This window comes from Vipera berus, assembly GCF_964194415.1.
Source record: "Vipera berus genome assembly, chromosome: Z".
Classification (NCBI taxonomy): Eukaryota; Metazoa; Chordata; class Lepidosauria; order Squamata; family Viperidae; genus Vipera; species Vipera berus.
The window spans coordinates 66460001-66482016 of record NC_138205.1 but is presented as its reverse complement, the minus strand read 5'-3'; the positions used below and the strand labels follow the sequence as shown (position 1 = coordinate 66482016).

Below are 22016 nucleotides of genomic sequence, written 5' to 3'. Positions count from 1 at the left end.
AATAAAGTGAAAGGCTTAATTTAATATCTTGAAAGACATGTAACAGGCAGTTAGCTCTCCTTTAAGTTCATGTGACTATCAAGAGCACTGGTTATGTGTATGTCCGCATTTTTGCCACACCAGGTCCTTTCTGTCTCCCATTGACATTGTTTTACTGTTGTTTATATGTTAAAATTATTTTTAAATGGTTTATAACTTTTGCTATCCTGGTAATACAGGTCTATAACTATACATAGTAATTTGTAAGGATGAACTGAGAGAGAAAGTGGTAATATTAGCAGAAAATTGATCAGAAATTTTTTATTACCAGGTGAGGAAAAGGAATAAGTTGACAGAAAGTCTTCCTGAGAACCACTTTTTCCATGGCCTCCTTACGTTATGGTATCTTTGGTGAAACCAACATACAGTCATGCTCACAAAGTAGATCCAACCCTCCTTTCCTTCATATTGTATAAAAAAATACATGGAATATAACGCTCACTTCCTATGAACAAGAAAAATCTTTAACAACAAAATACTTTGTCTTTCAACATATTGCAGCTTGTATCTTATAGAAAGGGTGGTATTTGTTGTTAAAGTATTTTATTGTTAAAGATTTTCCATATTTGTAGGAAGTGACTCTTACTAACAAAATAACTACACTGGTATTTGACCTAAAAAAGCAAGCAAGCAAACAAATATATAGATCTGGCCATAGTTCTACATATCACTTATTTGGTTTATAAAATATTAATAATGTTGTCCCCTATCATCTCTCCACTCAAGACAATTCAGCAACCTGGAAATGGAGGCAAAAGCAAAGAGAATAACAAATGCCAAACTAATCTAAAGTTGCAAGCATAAAAATGTAGAATGAAGAGACACTGTCATTGTAAAGTAAGCTTCATTAGAGGAAACATGGCCTTGTCTATTTTTGTCTAATTTTCAACAAAGGTATATAATTTGTAAACGATGAGAAAAAATAGGAAGAGAACTCTGTCCAAAGCTTTGGTGGCATTGTTATACCCAATATAAGTTGATTTTTACATTCTGCATGCTGAGAGCCAAAGATTTTCCCATATATTCTTATGGATTGTTTTACTTCTGATGTGTTACATTAAAAATGTAATATTTGCTACACTGAACTACCCTAGTTTTAGTAATTTATATGAAAATTTTGATTGTATTATATGCACAATTGTCCATTTAACTACTTACATAATTGCACATTTGGTTTAAAGCACTTGTAATTACAAATCATTAACTGATAAATAAATACATGCACCAGTGATCTTGAAAGAAAATAAAAACAAAACAAGACTTTACAGAGACAATTTGCAAAGCAGAGAGAGTTAATAAAATCTCAGGCAGGCTTCTTTAAAATAAAATATTTTGAAGTATCAATGCTCAACAAGGAGCAGCTACTTATTGACACCAAGAAGAATAATTAGTTTACTGATATTCAATAGGCAATCTGTGGACCATATTTTGTTCTTTTCTTTTTTTTTTAAATGTGTTTTATTGATTTTTAACATAATCAACCTTAATATTTGGTAAATCGCATGTTGTCTGGGTTAGTATTTAAAAAAAACAATCTATAACAATATCTATAATTCTATAGTCCATATAATGGCTTTGCTTGATTTTTCTCTTCTTCCAATAATATTCTCTTTTGCCAACCTTAAATTAATACAGTTCTTATTATTTGAATAAATGACAATTAAATATAGACATTTTTCTCATGTTTCTGCAAATAACCACATCAATATAAAGCTTCTTTTCTAATTGCCTCATCATAGATCCTATTTACAGAATTCTTATTTAAGAATAAGAATAGATCACCTTCTGGAAAGTGTTTGTTTTTTCTTGGTATATTCTTTCTGCAGATCTCTGGTTTTCCATGATAGTTAAAAATCAAGATTTTTCTTTCTCTGCAAACATCTTTAGAGTCACAGTTGAATTGGTATTTGTAATCCAGAAAGGTCAATTCTTTTTTTTCCTTTTTTCTTTTTTTGAGTTTATAATTCTAACTTCCCTTTTATGGATTACTGCCTTGTCGTGGTGAAGGAGCTTGCATAATTCAATGAAGCTATGAGCTATGCCATACAGGGGCACCCAAGATGGACAGGTCATATCAGAGAGTTCTGACAAAATGTGATCCACTGGAGAAGGAAATGGCAACCCACTCCAGTATCTTTGCCATGAAAACCCTATGGACAGTACCAAAAGGCAAAACGATATGACACTGGAAGATGAGCCCTCAGGTCAGAAAGCATCCAATATGCTACTGGGGAAGAGCAGAGGGCTAGTACTAGTAGCATCAGAAAGAATGAAGTGACTGGGCCAAAACCGAAAGGATGCTCAGCTGTGGATGAATCTGGTAGTGAAAGGAAAGTCCAATGCTGTAAAGATTTTTTCTCCATAGGAACCTGGAATGTAAGATCCATGAGTCAAGGAAAGCTGGACGTGCTCAAACAAGAGATGACAAGACTGAACATCGACATCTTAAGAATCAATGAACTAAAATGGACAGGAATGAGTGAATTTAATTCAGATGACCATCAGATATACTACTGCGGGCAAGAGGATGAAATTGACTGGTTTTATGAAGCCCTACAGCACCTTATAGAACTAACACCAAAAAATGATGTCCTTATCATCATGGGGGATTGGAATGCTAAAGTAGGAAGCCAAAAGATAACCGGAATAACAGGCAGGTTTGGCCTTGGAGTGCAAAATGAGGAAGGGCACAGGCAGATAGAATTTTGTGAAGAGAATGTGATGGTCATAGCAAACACTCTTTTCCAGCAACCCAAGAGATGGCTCTACACATGGACATCACCAGATGGTCAACACAGAAAACAGATTGACTATGTGCTCTGCAGCCAAAGATGGAGAAGCTCTATACAGTCAGTAAAAACAAGACCAGGAGCTGACTGTGGCTCAGACCATGAGCTTCTCATTGCAAAAATTAGGCTTAAACTGAAGAAAGTAGGGAAAAGCACTAGGCCACTCAGGTATGAACTAAATCATATCCCTGTTGAATATACAGTAGAGGTGACAAATAGATTTAAGAAATTAAATTTGATAGACAGAGTGCCTGAAGAACTTTGGACAGAGGTTTGCAACATTGTACAAGAAGTAACAACTAAAACCATCCCAAAGAAAAAGAAATGCAAGAAAGCAAAATGGCTGTCTGAGTAAGCTTTGCAAATAGTTGAGGAAAGGAGGGAAGCAAAAGGTAAGGGAGAAAAAGAAAGGTACACCCAATTGAGTGCAGAATTCCAGAGAATAGCTAGAAGAGATAAGAATACCTTCTTTAAATGAACAGTGCAAAGAAATAGAAGAAAACAATAGAATAGGGATGACCAGAGATCTCTTCAAGAAAATTGGAGAGATGAAGGGAATGTTTCATGCAAAAATGGGCATGATAAAGGACCAAAATGGCAGGGACCTAACAGAGGCAGAAGATATTAAGAAGAGGTGGCAAAATTACACACAAGAACTATACAAGAATGAGCTTAACATCCCAGATAACCATGATGAGTTGGTCACTGACCTCGAGCCAAACATCCTAGAATGTATAGTGAAATGGGCCTTAGGAAAGCTGAGCAAAAACAAAGCTAGTGGAGGTAACAGTATTTCAGCTGAGCTTTTCAAAATCTTAAAAGATGATGCAGTAAAAGTGTTACACACAATTTGCCAGCAAATTTGGAAAACTCAACAGTGGCCACAGGATTGGAAAAGATCAGTTTAGATTCCAATTCCAAAGAAAGGCAGTGCCAAACTATCGCACCATTTCTCATGCTAGTAAAGTTATGCTTAAAATCCTACAAGCTAGAACTACCAGAAGTACAGGCAGAATTTTGAAGAGGAAGAGGAACTAGAGATCAAATTGCCAACTTACACTGGATCATGGAGAAAGCTAGGGAGTTCCAGAAAAACTTCTACTTCTGTTCAATAATGAAGCTCCTTACTGGAAAGAGGTATACTGTTTGTTGTATGGTACATGCAATTGCAAAAGAATTGAAAGGCAGAAATTAAAACACAAACTAATCAATGCATTTGTTGTGGAAGATTCTATAAACATTAAGCATATATAGCAGCTAGGAAACAATATATCAAACATATCTGCTGGGTATTGAATTATAACATATTTTGCACCTTGCTTATTTTTTGTAAAAGAAAAAAAAATCTTATCACAGTTGGCTTTGAGCCAATTGCGTGCATAAATTGGCTGTTAATCTAATATCGGTTGCGACTTAGGGATATGTGGTCCATTTTGTATTTTCTACACTTTAATGATTTAGTTTATATACAATATAATCATCTTTTTATACATTAAGAAAAAATATTACTTATTCACACTTTTTGTTGTATGCATTGTTCAAAAACATGAAAAACAACATTATTGAAGACAGTTCTTTAACTGTGTCATATATACATGCTTGTGAAAATGAAATCATATCTTACACACAATTTCAGGAAATAAATATTCTTTCATATCTACATCTTTCCAAAAATATACACATTTTGGAATGGAAAATGATAATTACTCATAGCATCCCTACTTGATCATCTTCATCAGCATATACTCTTCCACTAAAATTTGGAATTTTGCAATATATTTTTATTACATATTTAGCAAAACTATTGTAAGGCTGATTGGAAACAATTTATTATCATTAAGTATTAAATTACACAACCTGACAGTAGATGTCAATTATAGTTTATTTTGCATTATTGTGAACAATGTGAAAGCTGTATGTTTGAATATTGGGCATTTTGAAATTCTCCTTTAATCTGAGGGCCGTATCGGTCTCAGGGAAGGCCTCTCCGCTGCTTACGAGCGGTGAGGCACTCCGACCCTCTGGTTCCGCCCCGAGGTCCCGGGAGTGAGGATGTGCAGCCTCCTGAGCTCCGGCTGGTGTATTTGAATGCCAGGTCGGTCGTTAATAAGGCTCCTCTCGTTCGAGACTTGGTCGAGGGTGAGCAGGCTGACCTGGCTTGCATCACGGAGACCTGGTTGGGCCCAGAGGGCGGTGTTCCTCTGGTTGATCTTTGCCCACCAGGTTTCCGGGTGCTGCACCGGCCTCGGGCTCAGGGTAGGGGTGGGGGAGTGGCTGTTGTTGTGAGGGAGACCTTGTGTCCGCGGGAGGCCACCGTTCCCCAGACAGTCGGGTGTGAGTCTCTCTTTTTGAGATGCGGCCCTGGTGCGCAGTTGGGCTTGCTGCTGGTGTACCTTTCGCCTAGTCACGCAGCAGCAGCCCTGCCTGAGCTGCTTGATGTCCTCTCTGGGCTGGTGGTTGAGTTCCCGAAACTTATAGTTTTGGGGGACTTCGACCTACCATCGCTGGGAGGATCATCTGAGTTGGCTCGGGAGTTCATGGCTTCCATGACGGCCATGGACCTGACGCAAGTAATTACGGGACCGACTCATGAAGGAGGCCACACCCTTGACCTTGTTTTCTTGTCTGGACGGTGGTTAGATGATCTTGGTGGGGGCTCTCCAATTATTATGCCCCTGTCATGGACCGATCATCATCTCCTGCGGCTGGTCTTCCGTTTTGCCACCCCCCGCCGTGGGTGCTTGGAACCACTTAAATGGTACCGCCCCAGACGCTTAATGGATCCCCAGAGGTTCCAGGCGGCGCTGGGGTCCCCACCTGCCTCCCTCGCTCACAGCTCGGCCGAGGCCTTAGTGGAAGCCTGGGAAAGGACGGCCACTGAGGCCCTTGACCGAGTTGTACCCTTGCGGCCCCTGACCCGGTGCAGATCCCGTCGGGCTCCATGGTTTTCTGCGGAGCTCCGGGAGATGAAGCGTCGGAGACGGGGCCTAGAGAGCGGTTGGAGGTCCAGCCGATCCGAACCCGACCGATTGCGACTAAGAGCCTTTATTAGGTCTTATCTCGCTGCAATTAGGGAGGCGAGGTCCAACCACTTCGCCACCCTTATTGCGTCCGCAGATAATCGCCCGGCTGCCCTGTTTAGGGTGACTCGCTCCCTCCTAAATCAGGAGGTGAGGGAGGATCCCTTGCAGGGACGTGCCGAGGAGTTTAACCAACATCTGTCGGACAAAATCGCTCGGATTCGGACCGGTTTGGACTCTGACTGGGCAGAGTCTGACGATCAGGACACGGGTGGTCTTGTCGATATCATCTGGGAGGAGTTTGATTCTGTGACTCCGGAGGAAGTGGACAGGATCATGGGGAGGCTGAGCACCACCACATGTTTACTGGACCCGTGCCCTTCCTGGCTGGTTTATGCAGCCAGGGAGAGGACACGCAGCTGGTTCCAGGCAGTTATATCGGCTTCTTTGAGTGAGGGTATCTTCCCCACCGTCTTGAAGGAGGCGGTGGTGAGGCCTCTCCTCAAGAAGCCTGCTCTGGACCCGGCTGTATTGAACAACTTTCGTCCTGTCTCCAACCTTCGCTTTCTTGCGAAGGTTGTTGAGAGTGTGGTGGCGCATCAGCTCCCTCTGGTCCTGGATGAAGCGGATTATCTAGACCCGTACCAATCGGGTTTCAGGCCCGGGCACAGCACGGAGACGGCATTGGTCGCGCTGGTGAATGATCTCTGGAGGGCTCGGGACAGGGGGCATTCCTCTGTCCTAGTCCTATTAGACCTCTCGGCGGCTTTCGATACCATCGACCATGGTATCTTGCTGCGGCGTCTCAGGGGATTGGGAGTGGGAGGCACAGTTTTACAGTGGTTCTCCTCCTATCTCTTGGGACGTTCGCAGTCGGTGTTGGCAGGGGGGCAGAGGTCGACCGCGAGGTCTCTCATTTGTGGAGTTCCTCAGGGGTCGGTCCTCTCGCCTCTCCTGTTCAACATCTACATGAAGCCGCTGGGTGAGATCATTCGTGGCTTTGGAGTTGGGTATCATCAGTACGCTGATGATACCCAACTTTTCTTTTCGACCCCAAACCACCCCAGTGATGCCCTCAACGTGATGTCCCGTTGCCTGGAGGCGGTTCGGGTCTGGATGGGGAGGAACAGACTCCAGCTCAACCCCGACAAGACTGAGTGGCTTTGCATATCTTCATCCCGGGTTTATTCGGACATTCCACCTCTAGCTATGGGGGGTGAATTATTACCCCCCGTAGATAGGGCTCGCAACTTGGGGGTCCTCCTAGATTCACGGCTCGCCTTGGAAGATCATATAGGAGCCGTGACTAGGGGGGCCTTCGCACAGGTTCGCCTGGTGCGTCAGTTGCGGCCCTATCTTAGCCGGGATGATCTATGCACGGTCACTCATGCGCTCGTGTCCTCTCGTCTGGACTACTGCAACGCTCTCTACATGGGGCTGCCCTTGAGGACCACTCGGAAGCTCCAACTGGTACAGAATGCAGCCGCGAGAGTGGTGTTGGGAGTCTCCCGATACTCCCACGTTACACCTCTGCTCCGTGAGCTGCATTGGTTGCCAGTTGTCTTCCGGGTGAGATTCAAGGTACTGGTAACGGTATTCAAAGCACTCCATGGCATGGGGCCGGAGTACCTCAGGGAACATCTGCTGCCGGCATCAAGCTCCCTGCGCCCTGTGCGTTCCCACAGAGAGGGCCTCCTCAGGGTGCCACCGATCAGAGAATGTCGATTGGTGGCCCCCAGGGGGAGATCCTTCTCTGTGGGCGCTCCGGAGCTGTGGAATCAGCTACCGGTAGAGCTCCGGACGGCGCCCGATCTTCGCTCCTTTCGTCGCGATCTCAAGACATTTTTGTTTGTACAAGCCGGCCTAGCCTGAGGGGGGGGTGTTGGGGTTGTTTTATCTTTCGCTTTTTAATTTTTCTGGGGGTTTTTAGCGTTGTATTTATATTGTTTTTAACTAGGGCAATTGTTTAATCTTTTTTAATGTTTGTATTTGCTATTTTATTCTGCCCTGTGAACCGCCCTGAGTCCTCAGGGAGAAGGGCGGTATATAAATGTTATTAAATTAAAATTAAAAATTATGAGTGCCAAGGAATATTTTGATATTGTAGGTTTATTATAATGATGTTGGTTATGGTTGGTTGCAGAGTTAGCCAGATGCTTGGACTGGATTTGTCATTTCTATCCTTCTATTGAGTCCTTTCCAAGGATCTAGGATAGGCAGGTGTTGTTACTTATAGGAATAGAATAGAATAGAATAGAATAGAATAGAATAGAGTAGAGTAGAGTAGAGTAGAGTAGAGTAGAGTAGAGTAGAGTAGAGTAGAGTAGAGTAGAGTAGAGTAGAGTAGAGTAACATCATGTTATTGCAATTGACTGATGGTGATCGGGTCAATTACAAAAGGCAGCATTATTATTATTTTAATAACAAATTTGAATGCAAATACTGCTTGGCTATGCATTCTCTTTTTATTTAATAATAGTGATTATCTCAAACTAGCAACAAAAGGTTTAGTTAATTACCTAAAAGATTTGCAATATTGATTTAATGTTTGTGAGTCAGGACTGAATTGCAGAGAAAAAGACAACCAGCAGCAAGATAGATGGTTTTGATTACAGTGATAAAGCATGCATCATTAGAAGACATGAAGTACCAAGATGGGAATTTAAAAAAAATCAGTGTGGTTACTAAAAATTTAGATTGACTTGATGGTACATAATGAATCATTTGGTTGGCATTTTCTCTGCCTCTTTCTCTCTCATCTGTCTGTCTCTTTCATCTGTCTGTCTGTCTGTCTGTCTGTCTATCTTGGTACTGTTCAGAGCAGAGACAGGTTTGGCTGTCATTGATTGCAATTACAGGGAGTCATCTCTACTGAATTACTGTTAACAACTGTTCTAAAATACAACATATAAAAGAATAGCTTTTCAACCAATCTTTGCCCTTACAAATGTTGCATGGTCATGGGATCACCATTCAGGTGCTTCACAACTGGCATCCATTTACCACAGTTGCCACAATCACATGATCATCATTTGGCTGATTTGCAACCAGCATGTAACAAGCAGAGATAATAGAAGTAGAACTAACATCAAAAGTCACAGTCACATGATGACTCACTTAACGATAAAATAAAGTGATGTTATAAGCCCATTGTGGTGATGTGATTTTCTGCTTAGTGATTGCAATGTTTAGTATCTGAGTTTCTGGGCTCAGTTATGGTTGTTAAGTAAAGACTACTTATATTAGCTTAATGTTATACTGGAATTTACATTTTTATTGTAGTTTAAATTCAAGGGGGGAAAGGCTATGCAGATGCCTTTCTTATTACTTTGTATTCTCTTTAAGGATACATGCTAATATAACTTCATAGCTAGTATTTGATAAATATGCAATGGACAGTTTCAATCAAACTGGAGCAAATTCTAGAGCACAGGTGTCAAACTTGCTGTATCACATGACATGTCATGACATATCACAACTTTTTTTGCATTGCATTTGCACGGCCTCCATATGCTGCAATCGGCCTGCGGCCCGGCAATTTGACACCCCTGTTCTAGGGGTGTCAAGCACCTCTAAAACAGAGGTGTTCTAATAACATTGATTGTTGGGAGTTCCTGTGATAACCAGATAAGGGTAAAACAGTAATAAATCACACTTGGATGAATTGCCATTAATTCAAGACAATGTTACTGTCAAGCAATAACATTCAGAAACTTGACAGTTACTGCTTGGGGCACTGGAATTTTAATCTTTCTATTCTATGTTAGTTAATTTTCAGCACATCCCATTAAAAGTCACTAGGAAAGTAAGTCTTTTTTGCTTTTTGGATAAACTGTGAACTCTGTATTAGCATAAAAGAGACCATCCTATGAATTGCATCAAACACTTGTTAATCACAGGCCCCATTTGTGAGAGTAATGCCTCATTAAATGCCATCTTTTAAAAATTACCTCCTCTAGGCTTTCGTTTCCGGATCATGGCATGGCCAGATGTGTGAGGGGAACACTCCTCATGTCATCTGGATTTCTTTCACTGGGAGACCCCTGTAAAGGGGTCAAAAGTCACCCTGGAGGGGCAACGAGCAGGGGAGAGGTCTCTCCGGTTAACAGTAGAAGGGTGGCAGTCTTCCCTTCAGCTTGGAGCAACTCTCTGAACCGATGAAGAAAGGATTGGCCACTCCTGTGGCCCATTGTTCTAGCTATTTCCTGCCAAAGCCAAAACTACAAGAAAGCATTTGAAAGCACAATGGAAAACTGGGTGAGATTTGCCTTCTCCTTTTCCCAAGTGTCTACTTTTTCCTGTTAAAAGTTTATTGAATCTGTTTCCCCCTGTGAGGAGAGAGGGAAGTGATTTTTTTCCACCCTCCTTAATGGTGACGTCTGCCTACATCGGGAGAGCAAAATAAAAAAGGGCTTGATCTAAATAATACTAATTAATTGGACTTACTGCCTTTTTATTTTTGGTGACCCAAAATTCCTATACTCACAGAAACAGACTATTCTACCTATTTGATTAAAAGAGGGGGGGGAAATAAAAAAATAAGTAAAAGGACTCAAAATTGACAAAATTTACTCTGTCAAAAAAGGATTTTAAGTACTCTGGAGACATCAAGTGGCCAAGCCTGATACAGCAAGTGAATATTATTGGCAAACAAACCTGCTTATACTTTGGAACTGACCTTGGCACCAATTAAAGATAAACACGTGAAACAGCTGGAGGTGAATTTAGCTTTTAAGACTGGTGGAGGTGGACACTTACTGACTTTAAAAATTAGCCTCCACTAGAGTTTATTTGCAATTATTTTAAAATGGAGACCGATCAGCCACATACCTCGCTTGATTATAAGCTCATACTTGAAACAATCTATGAAGTCACTGAGATGTCTATCTCCAGACTGAAAAAATTAGGTGCCAACTCTAATCCACAAATTGAAACCCAGACTCCAACTAAAGAATTTACAATTCAGAACATAATAACATTGGAAGAAATTACTATTGAGACAGAGGAATATAAGCAGCAACAACAAAATACTGAAAAAACTAATATCCAAAACTTGATCCCACTCAAAGAACCTACAACTTTAAAAGTACAAGGAACTATTACTAAGATAGACAACCCTAAGGACCAACCACAAGCTTTGGAAAAACTTAATATTCAACTCTTGACCTTCTCTAAAGAGCTTACTACTCCAGAATTATACCACGCACAAGATAGTGATGCTAACACAGAAAACGCTGAAGATCAACAAAGACAGCCTGTGGAAGTACTGTCAAGTACTAATTACAAAACTGGATAAGACTTTCTATTTAAAACAGATGATCCCAGATGGAAGAAGAATCCAGACCGAACTGCAGACAAAGATATTAGAGCAAATAAAGAGTTTGGAATTAATAGGGCAACAATATAATGACTATAAATGGTTTAACCTTTGTGCATTATTGATGGTTAGATGGCTTCCTCTGGTGCAAATAATATGTATGGGAGTGAAGGAAGACCTATCTGGCAATTTAAAGGTCTTCGTCTGGAAACCTGATTGGCAAAATAAGAAAGCTAGAGTTAGATTTTTTTTTTAAAAAATGACTTCCTAGAGAATCATTACAGGCTACTTTGTTAACAATCAGTGATTTATTAGGAACTGAAATAGAAAATGTTTACAAGATAGAATTAGAATGTGTTTAAGTATTGATTAGGTTTATTTCAGACATTATAATTTGTACACCGACATAATGGAATTTTGACGTATGGATCCTATGTTTGATGTTAAAATTTTGGTTATGTATAACTAGAATTAGATTGATAAATGTAGGTTGTCCTATTAGTAACTTGATGTATTAGGACTTGAAATAGACAATGTTTATCAGGAAGAGTTAGCCACTTAACTATTGTGTGTATGTTAGATGTTACAATTTTTGGTGTAATGAAATAAGGGAAATTTGAGTTGTGAATATTATTTGGGATGTTAAAGATTAAATTTAAATACTATAATTAACATCAAAATTAGATAAAACGTAATAACAGGACATGGATATACTTCATTGAAATTGGACTGATAAATTTCTTAATTGACCATGCTATTCTTAGAAATTCATTAGTTTAAACATGTTGTATTGAAAGTTTAAGGGGAATAGAGAAGGATGTTATGATAATGTAACCTGAACTATGTATTGAAAACTCTGTTATTGAATCTTTGATTACCCAGTTATCATGATGCTTTCTAAATATACAGATTTTAAATTGGAAAACCGATAAAACTTGTTTAAACAAATTACCTCCTCTGGTGTCTCACGGGCAGCTAAATTTCTTGATTGCTGTCACATTTTAATGTGCTGATAACAATTTACAGTATTTTTGAGCTTGATTTTATCTTTGCAAATATCTGGGGTTCTATGCCAATTAAAACAAGCCAAGTTTTTAATTGAGATGTCACAGTGTTGAATCCTGTTTTTTTCTATTCTTCAACAGTTTTGTTAATAATTTGAATGAAGAAGCATAAAAAATATTTACCAAATATACAGATGGTACAAAATTGGAGGAGGATAGCTAACAGTCTAACAAAGAGCAATTACACTGAAAAAAAAATCCATCTTAACTAGTTAGAGGAATGGGCTAAAAATAACAGTGAAATGTAATAGAAAAAAAATATCTTTGCATATAAAATAGAAATAAAATGTATATGTATAAGATGGGAAATATATAGTAACACTTTCTTATTACTGTAAAAAATGGAAAAGATTTTGTTTTTTAAACCCATTAATGTAGGTTTATGTACACTGCGAAAATCTGTTTCCAAAGTAAAGCAGCCTAAAGGCACAGGAAGTAAATAAATCTTGGAAAAATAATAGTTACATAATTGATTATGAGTCAACAGTATTATGTGGGTAAAAATAAAATATTTTTTAGGATTATCAATATAAATAAAACTATTCAAATTGCAAGAAATATTTTTTCAATATTATAATGACACCACACTTTTATGATTAAGTGAAATTGGGGGGGGACTATCAACTAAGATCTATGAACTGAGAAATTAGAAATACTGTACCTTGAGAAGACTGATGGGGGATGACTATTATTGTTCAAGGTTCAGTTGCTTTTGAATGTTCAAAAGACAATAAGGTTGGTCTCATTTTCATTGGGTTGATTCCTCCAAGATATAGCTTTCCACTATGTCCAAAATAGCTACACTCTAGCTTCAATATTATGATGCTTCTAGTGAACAATCTGAGTTTATTTCATGTTGTTGAAGGAAAAGTCTTTAGCATGGTTCAGTCCAAGCCAGGAATAATCAACATGGTGACTGCTTTAGGAAGAAGGTTGCAGTTTATTGAAGAGGAGAGCCAGAAAGAAACATGGCTCTGGAAGAAAGAATGAACACATGTAGAGAGTGGGTTTTTATACCCTCTGGAGCCTTTTGCTTGGAGTTGTTTCCTGTTCCTGTTTGAGGCTTTGTATTTCCTGTATCACATATTCTGACCTGAGTCTCGGTGTGCCCTTCTGGTATTCTGATGGTGGTGAGTTAATCCTATTATGTCCCAACAGTCATATCCTGCTTTCCTGGGGCTGTGGCTGATGACTCTTAGATTTTTGGTGTTGATTCTAGGGATCTCTCTTCCTAATCCCAGTTTCCTGATTCCAGTCTTTCTGACAAGATTATCTGCATTTCTACAGAGCTGGATTCTGCTTGGGGGAGGGAGACTTGGGGCTATTAAAAAAAAACTGGGCATGTTTTTCTGCCTCTTTAAGATCCTTTGACGAAATATATTTTTCTGCCCTTTTAATATTTCCTTCTCTGTGGGGCTGACTTCCCAGAATGTGTTTAATTTTATAGTTTAAAATATGGTTTTGTATCCTGTTTTAATTTTTTATTAGGGATAGCCCAAAGTTAGTTATACTGTAAGATGAGCAGTTATATAAATGTTTTAAATCAATCAATCAATAATAAAGTTGAAATTATTTTCCCACATGTTTTGAATTATAACTCTTTAAATATCCTGTGGTTTTCTCTATTTGATCAAACTATCAGTTATTAGAATTTCTTTTTATTATAGACTTAGGATGATACTTCTGACATTCATCTACAAATCTAATAGTAGATAGGATGACACCTTTACAAAAAATCGAATTCTGCAGCATCATTTCTATTACTTTTTCTTTTTGCAGTTTTAAAGTGATTTTGTTTCATTTCTGCATTTATTTGCATTTTTAAAGAAGTCCCCATTAAAATTATGTCTTATATATACAGTATATATAATTCATTTCCTTCTTACTTGCACATTTTGTACCTTTTCATGTATAGGTGGTTGTCCACTTACAGCCATTCATTTAGTGACTGTTCAAAGTTATAATGGGTCTTAAAAAGTAAACTATGATCATTTTTTACACTCATGGCTGTTGCAGCATCCCTGTGGTCATATAATCACAATTTAGACACTTGGCAAATGGCTTATATTTATGATGGTCACAGTGTCTTGGATCATGTGATCACCTTTTGCAGCCTTCTGACAAGCAAAGTCAGAAGAAGATTCACTTAATAATTGTGTTAATAACTTAACATCTGCAGTGATTCACTTAACAGCTGTAGCAAGAAAGATTGTAAAATGGAGCAAAACTCACTTAACTCACTGTGCATCCTTCTGATGATTTTTATTATTAGAAAGACATAGGGCAAGATAGAGAGAAATTGGTGTATTAAAGAATAATTATATTTTTGCCTATGTTCTAGGTCATAAAGTACAAATTAAAATTTGTGTTATTCTTTTGTCTTGTTTTGTCCATTAGAAATTCTACTTAGTAGGCCAACCAAATACTGATATTTCGTTAAATATGTTTTTATTACCATAAGGACAAGTATATTCTTAAATTTTCAATTTATATTCAGAAAAAAAGAATCAAGCAATTAATCCAATCCCATCCATAGCACTTTTTCAAGTGAACATTTAAAAAAAATGTTTGAACAAATATACAGATCTGAAATCTCCACATTTCAGTGCATAAAGAGTTTCTACTCTTGGTACAATGAAGAACAATTTTGTATGGAAAGGGTTGTTTTTGTTTATGGAATTTATTTCATATTCTTATTTCTTTGAAAGTTGTAATAGTAAATTAGGGTTATATCCTTAGGAATGCCAGATTCATATCAAGATATTCATAATAATTATGATAGAAGTAAATCTTCAGGTATCTTCATCTTTTTTTCAATTTTCATTGCATTAAGAAAGTGACTATCTTTGCAGTATCTAGGATTACAATGTGCTTATGCAGACATTGTTGTTAGTCAGGCTTCAATACTTTTTCACAGAATTTGATTCTAACACAATCTGTATGAAAGTCAGTTTGTTCATTTTGTCTCACTAATATTTAATTAAATTAAAGATTTTAATTTATTGCTACAGTTCTTCCTAATATGGGTCTGCCAAAGGTTATTTTCCTGGATGTTATTCCAACCTGTATTTTCAATGACTGATAAAATTCACTCTTGTTTTTAATCAAACAGCCAAGAATCAAAGTCAAATGACTTGTCATGTTTTGGAGTCTCAGGGAGCCCTTTGCAAGCTGAATTGATAAAGGAACCTGAAAAGAGTCAAGTTCCTATTAGTTTAATTACTTAAGGGCATTGCCACACAAGGACTGTTCGTAGTTCAAAAACAATGTTCAATCTTTGTAGTCTCTAAGTAGTTTTTGTATTTTTGATTAGTTGTAATTTATTTCAAAGTGTAATTCCTTGAAATACATCAGCTCTATGGATCTATTTCCATTTGAAAGAATATTTACCTTATTCCAGCTCTGGTTTTTAGATTTCAGCTACCATAGCAAATCCATCAAGTTCAAAAGTACTTGATATCTTTGTCTGTTGTAGGTATCATTCAGGTATGGATAAATATGTGTGGGTCTATATCTACTATAAATTTGTATTTATGTCTTTGTCTATCTGTGACTATATCCATATGCACTGTATGCAGGAAATAAGAATGTAGATTATGTTTGGAAATTTACTTTATTTATATTTTCTAATGAAATGTTTGTTTCTGGAGGTCTGTGGGTGGGGTTGGCAATTATTGCTCTTAGTTCACAATTGTAAAAAATGAATAAAAATTGTATAGATGGTGTTAGGTATTGTTGTGCAGTGGTTGTTAGGCATATGGTGTTAGCCTACAATGTTGGGTTGAAAATATATTAACAATAATGTTATGACTTTAAGATGTTAATTGGCCAATGGGTGTGTAAGTGTTCTCATGGCCATAAGAGGAAGCTAGGAACGTAGCTTCTCTCTCTCTCTCTGAATTCACTGATCTCTACTATTACTGTTTTTGCTCTGCTGTTGGTTTACTACTGTTGTAAACCTGAACTGTGTATTGACCTCTGGACCGGTAAGAAGACTTTGTAGTTTGGATTACTCCTTGGACTGTTGCTATTGTGTATGACCTGGACTGTTTATTTTTGACTGTGCATTTTTGTTTTTACACCACCTCAAAAGTAAAATACTTTTTGCTTTTACAACTCAGTGTACTCCTGTGTGTGACTCCTGCTGCTCTCAGTACCCTTCCTTGTCTGTGCAACTCTTTGGTAGCACAAGGAGACCTCTGCACAACAAATTCCTTAACACTGGTTATGGGCCCAGGCCTGTACTGAGAGTTAGTACACACAGTATCCTAGCTGAGTTTGTGTTAGCTATTTGGTGTAAAATGGCACAGGAACTGTTGTCAGGCATCTCCTGGATAACCCGGTTGGATGGGACAAACTATGTTTCCTGGTCCACGAAATGCTGCTTGCTTTTGCGCAAGGAAGGACTATGGACTGTTGTAAATAACCCACCAGATACTACTGCTTGGGATCCAGATGACGAAGAGGATGCAAAGAAGATAGACGACTTTAAACGAAACAATGAGAAAGCTCTTTGCATTATTGGACTAACACTGAATGACCAGCAGCTTGTCCATATTCGTGGTGAGGAGTCTGCTGCTAGGTGTTGGGGCATTTTGCGAAGGCTTTATGTTCGAGACAGTGTGGGTGCATAACTTACACGTAAGCTGTTTAGGGCTCGTCTGCAAAAGAATGGAGATATGCTGACCCATTTAAACTACATGAAGGCAACTTTTCAAGAGCTTCATGAAAAGGAGCTGATTTTTTCAGAGTTGCATCAGGTCTACATTATTCTGTCATCTTTGGATGAGAGTTATGATGGGTATGTTTCTTCTTTGGAAGTCCTGACCAGAGAGGAACTGACATTGGCTAACATTACTGGGAGACTGCTGGAAGAGTCCAGAAGGAGGCGTGACAGAGACCAGCTGAGAAAGACACAGCCACAAGAGGAGCAGCCATTCACCACTGCTTATAATATCAAGAAATGTTATTCTTGTGGGGCTAGAGGGCATATAGCCAAATTCTGTAGAAAGGTTAGTACAGTTAAAGCTAACTCAATATGTGAGAACAAGAAGCCACATGATGAATGTATACATTTATTGCATAGGCGGTTAGGGCATATAAACTTTAACTCACTACGTAAAACAGTTGAGTTAGTAGAAGGAATTAAACTGAAGCCATGTAGTAAGTATTTGAATTGCAATGCCTGTAATCAGGAAAAGAGTAAGGCAACTCCTGCAAACAGGTTAAACGGCTTCAAAACAACTGTACCTTTGGAAGTTGTGTTTGCTGATTTAATTGGACCCATGAAACCAAGTTTAGGAGGGTCATGTTATATTTTAAGTATATTGGACCACTACTCTCGTTATGGATTTTGTTATCTGCTTAAGTCAAAGGCAGACACTTTCCAACAATTTGCAAACTGGCTGAAGTTTGTGGAAAGGAAAACAGAGAGAAAGGTTCAGTGCATAATTACTGATAATGGCACTGAATTTACAAATAAGCGCTTTGTTGATATGCTAGAATCAGCTGGCATTGAGCATAAACGTTCAGCCCCTTATAGGCCTCAACATAATGCATTTGTTGAGAGACGTGGGCAAACGTTACAAGCCATGATGAGAACCATGTTAAGAGATTCAGGCTTAACAGATAGACTGTGGGGGGAGGCAGCAAAATGTGCAAACCATGTTCTGAATATAGTTGTTAATACTTCTACTGGTAAAATACCATACACAATATGGCATGGTAGAAAACCAAACCTTGATTATCTGCACACATTTGGCACCCCAGCTTGGGTCCACATTCCTGCACAACTCAGGAGTAAAGGCCAACATAGGGCTAGGCAATTATACTTCGTAGGTTACGAAGCTAATCACAGATCATATCGTTTCTGGGAACAAGGCACAACTAATGTATATAACAGTGCAAGTGCAAAATTCCTTGAGCACGTTGGTTGGGATAGGTTAGAGCAAGAAACTGTTAATACTGATCCTGTAGTGTTTGAGGACTCCTCTGATAACGTAACTAGTAATGATAATACATCTCCTGTAAATATAAAAGATGAAGAGGAGATAGGGGAGATAAAAGATGAATCAGAGAAAGAGGAAGAAAAGGAGTCAGAAATTCAAAACCCTGTAATTCCTTGGTGTTCAACGCGCATCAGACGTCCACCTGATCACTATGAAGCTAGTATAGTATGTCAAGTTAGTTCAGTACCTTCTAACTATGATGAGATCAGGATGTATCCTGAAAAGGAACAGGCATCATGGAAAGCTGCAATGAACAGGGAGTTGAAGTCTTTGCAGGATCTTAAGGTTTATGAGAAAGCAAAACTGCCACCTGGTGAGCAAGCTATAGGTTGTAAATGGATATATAAAATAAAGAAGGGTGTAGATGGGACCCTAACCCATAAGGCACGTTTGGTTGCACAAGGTTTTGCCCAAACTACTGAGGATTATGACGAGGTGTTTGCACCCAGTCTGAGGGCAACTACTTTAAGAGCAGCTTTAGTATGGGCGGCTAAAAACCAATATATGGTTAATCATGTAGATGTTGAAACTGCATATTTACATGCTCCATTGCAACATACTATTTATTTAAGAATACCACCAGGATTGACCAGTGATAGAGACCATGATTGTTGGGAGTTAAAGAAAAGCCTCTATGGATTGAAACAATCAGGCTATGAGTGGAATAAATGTATAGTTAATGAGTTAAGTGCAATAGGTTTTGTAGCCAGTAATGCTGATCCTTGTTTGTTTAGAAGGGAACACAATGGGGCATTATCTTTTCTTTTATTATTCACAGATGATATTGCAATTATAACAAAAACTGAGTTAGAAGCACAAACCATCATTTCAAGATTGCAAAATAAATTCACAATTAGAAATCTTGGGAAAATTAGCCACTATTTAGGGTTAGATATTGTGAAAACAAATAGGGGTTTTAGGGTGTCGCAAGCCAGTAAAATATCTCAGTTATTAAAGAGATACAATATGGAAATGTGTAAACCAGCAAAAACTCCGATGGCTATGGATTTTAAGGACACTAATGTTGAGAGTCCTGTATTTGATAAGACTATGTACCAATCTTTGATAGGAAGCCTTATGTATCTTAGTAATTGGACTAGACCTGATATTTCTTACTGTGTAAACCAATTGGCTAGGTACAACAATAATCCAAGTGTTAGACACTGGCAATCAGCTAAACGAGTATTAAGGTATTTGAAGCAGACTATTCACTACTCGTTATACTTAGAGCCAAATTGTGAGTTAATCCTTACTGCATATGCAGATGCGAGTTTTGCCTCTGATACAAGCACTTGTAAATCTACCTCAGGGTTGGCTATAATGTTGGGTGATTCTTTGATTGGATGGAAGTCCATTAGACAAAAGCACATAAGCTTATCTACAATGGAGGCTGAATTTTCATGTCTATCAGTGTTATGTACAAAACTGCTACTGTACAAACCATTACTGTTGGATATGGGTTTAAATGTAAATGATCCATTCATTGTATATGAGGACAATCAAGCTGTGATAAAGATGGCTAATAATGCTGCAGTAAGAACAAGATCTAAAGATACTGATCTTTGTTATTTAAATGTCAGACAATGTGTCAAAGATAAATTAATACAGCTAGAGTATTGTTCATCTGATGTAAATATTGCAGACCATTTTACGAAGGTACAAAGTGCTGTGCAACACAATGCTAATTGTGAAAGAATGTGCATAAGATTGTAAGAGTTATATATTATTCTACCCAAAGGGGAGAATGTTAGGCATATGGTGTTAGCCTACAATGTTGGGTTGAAAATATATTAACCATAATGTTATGACTTTAAGATGTTAATTGGCCAATGGGTGTGTAAGTGTTCTCATGGCCATAAGAGGAAGCTAGGAACGTAGCTTCTCTCTCTCTCTGAATTCACTGATCTCTACTATTACTGTTTTTGCTCTGCTGTTGGTTTACTACTGTTGTAAACCTGAACTGTGTATTGACCTCTGGACTGGTAAGAAGACTTTGTAGTTTGGATTACTCCTTGGACTGTTGCTATTGTGTATGACCTGGACTGTTTATTTTTGACTGTGCATTTTTGTTTTTACACCACCTCAAAAGTAAAATACTTTTTGCTTTTACAACTCAGTGTACTCCTGTGTGTGACTCCTGCTGCTCTCAGTACCCTTCCTTGTCTGTGCAACTCTTTGGTAGCACAAGGAGACCTCTGCACAACAAATTCCTTAACAGTGGTATCCTTGTGCTACCAAGGAGTTGCACAGACAAGGAAGGCTACTGAGAGCAGTAAGAGTCACAGAGTAACCACAAGAGTACACTGAGTTGTAAAAGCAAAAGTATTTTACTTTGAGGTGGTGTAAGAACAAAAATGCATGGTCAAAAATAAACAGTCCAGGTCATACACAATAGCAACAGTCCAAGGAGTAATCCAAAACACAAAGTCTTCTTACCAGTCCAGAGGTCAATACAGAGTTGTACAGGTTTATCACAGTAGTAAACCAACAGTATAGCAAAACAGAGCAAAAACAGTAATAGTATAGAGCAGTGAATTCAGAGAGAGAAAGAAGCTATGTTCCTAGCTCCTTCTTATGGCCATGAGAACACTTACACACCCATTGGCCAATTAACATCTTAAAGTCACAACATCATAGTTAATATATTTTCAACCCAACATTGTAGGCTATCACCATATGCCTAACAGATGGTCTTATTTGTTTACATTTGGGGTGGGGGGGAAGAGATAGGAGGAAGAAATAAGCCTGGATTGTAGAACTCCAGCTATGGCTGTTTCCAAACCTGCTCTTAGACTGGGTGGTTTCCAAAGAGTCTCAAACTTTTTGGTGCTGCAAAGAATCACATACCATCACCATTTTGAGCATCATATTTTAATTATCTGAATCTGGGAAACATCTGTTGCTTTCTTCTAAATCCAGATGTTTAGTGCACCATAGATATGTTGATTTTGCTATCAAAATGCAAAATAAAAAGCTGATGGCTGATTCAAAGATCAACTCTTGTGAAATTTTACTTGAATGGCACAATTAAAAGCAATTAAAAGAGGTGTTACAGAAATAGTGTATCATTAGTGGAGGTAAACAGCAAGAGAACAGATGTTGCATTTAAAAACCACTGTGTTGAAAGCCTTAAACCTGTTTGGGCATGTATTCAAACTAAATTTGAAAGAGCTAAGCAATATATTCTTTATTGTTGTTCAAAAACAAATCATAAAAAGCAGGCCTTGCACAAATTAAAAAGAAAACTGAGGACCACCAGATTCAAAGAAAGAAGTACAGAAAATATAAAGTCTTTGTTGCCCTCCAGTGATTATTCAAGTTTTGCAATCCTACTATAGGTTCACCTGGCTTTACTGAATACTCATGAAATGGAAATGAGATAGTCAGGGTACATTGGATACGAAGTCAGTCAGGTCATCTTTAGTGCAGTGATTGGCCTTGAATTAAAGTGACATTGTGTTATATCTTTTCCCATGAATAAAATTAATTATTTAATTAGAGCCATGGATGGATAGCAAATAGGTGTACCACTTAAATTTAATAATTACATTTTACAACATGTCAGATACAATGATAATACCTTATTACAGTTTTAGGAAATGAAATTGTTTCTTTGGAAATAAACAAAAAAAAGAAACAAGAAAATTTAACACCATATTTTTAATTGGAAACATGGGTTTGGCTATTCTTGCATCATTCCTGAAATCTGAGCTTCAGATAAGATTCATTCTTCTTCATAAAGTTAGGAGGAGGAGGAGGAGGAGGAAATTTTCATTCTC

General features: G+C 38.2%; 1 protein-coding gene across 1 annotated transcript in view; it reads left to right on the top strand.

Moving 5' to 3' along the window:
• Window positions 1–22016, top strand: part of CNTNAP2 (contactin associated protein 2) — a gene marked incomplete at its 5' end in the record, with an annotated part of 1513027 nt that overhangs the window by 137139 nt on the left and 1353872 nt on the right. The gene's annotated exons all lie outside the window — the stretch shown is intronic.